This window comes from Pongo abelii, chromosome 2 (genome assembly GCF_028885655.2).
Source record: "Pongo abelii isolate AG06213 chromosome 2, NHGRI_mPonAbe1-v2.0_pri, whole genome shotgun sequence".
Taxonomy (NCBI): domain Eukaryota; kingdom Metazoa; phylum Chordata; class Mammalia; order Primates; family Hominidae; genus Pongo; species Pongo abelii.
In genome coordinates this window covers 25,325,001-25,325,875 of record NC_085928.1, presented here as the reverse complement: position 1 = coordinate 25,325,875, position 875 = coordinate 25,325,001, and the positions used below count along the sequence as shown (strand labels likewise).

Genomic DNA, 875 nt, shown 5'->3' with positions numbered 1-875 from the left:
GAGAACAAAATGTTATCTTATTGTGGCTTTTATTTGTATTTATTAGATTAGTAGAAATATATATTACCTTTTCACAAGTGTATTGCTTATGTGTATTTTTCTCCAATAAACTACCTGTCAATATATACATAAGTCTTCTCTAGACTTTATTCTTTGAATCTATTTGCATTTTCCTGCATAGAAGCCACATTTGCTTAATTAATCTAGCTTTTTAATATGCTGTAATATCTTGGGAAGGGGACTTTTTTCCATTTGTATAGACCATTTTACTTGCAAATTACTTACACAAGGAAATATCTAATCTCACATTACACTTGTCACCAAATGATAGACACTATTCTCCATTTCTTAGAAATGAGGAAATAAAACCACAAAACGTACAAAGTCAGATCTAAAACCCAAACCTTTGGGTACAGACTTTTCTTCTAAAGTTCTGCAGTTATACCCAGATGCCACAGAAACATAGGATCTTAGAGGAGAAGTAACTTAGGTAAGATTATCTAATCTAAACTCCTCCTTTTTCAGATGAGTAAATTAAGGTGTGGGAAAGCTAAGTACCTAAAACCTAGTATTAGAACACAGATCTTCTGGTTTTTAGACAGTTAGGTTTCTATAATGGCAGTATTTCATAAACAAATTCTAGTGGGTTTTTTTCCCTATCACTGTCCTGAAAGAGGAAAAAAATTTAGAACCATTGTCAGACCTTTAGCTTTTTTCAGTTTTTTAATTATGAAATAAAGGGAAATAAATTGTTAAAGTTGAGACTGGGCACATACTAGTTCAAACTCAAGAGTCTTTTATATGTTTATACCAACTCTGTGGGAGAGACAGGGGGAATAAAAGCATTCTCAGTTACAATAATGAATATATTCTGT

General features: G+C 31.7%; 1 long non-coding RNA gene across 1 annotated transcript in view; it reads left to right on the top strand.

Annotated features, from left to right (window-relative positions):
- The first annotated feature begins 319 nt into the window (after positions 1–319).
- LOC134760990 (uncharacterized) overlaps positions 320–875 on the top strand; it is a 17,835-nt gene continuing 17,279 nt past the window's right edge. Inside the window, exon 1 of the long non-coding RNA XR_010139141.1 lies at positions 320–490. This is a non-coding gene — a long non-coding RNA (uncharacterized LOC134760990). The remainder of the gene's footprint in view (positions 491–875) is intronic.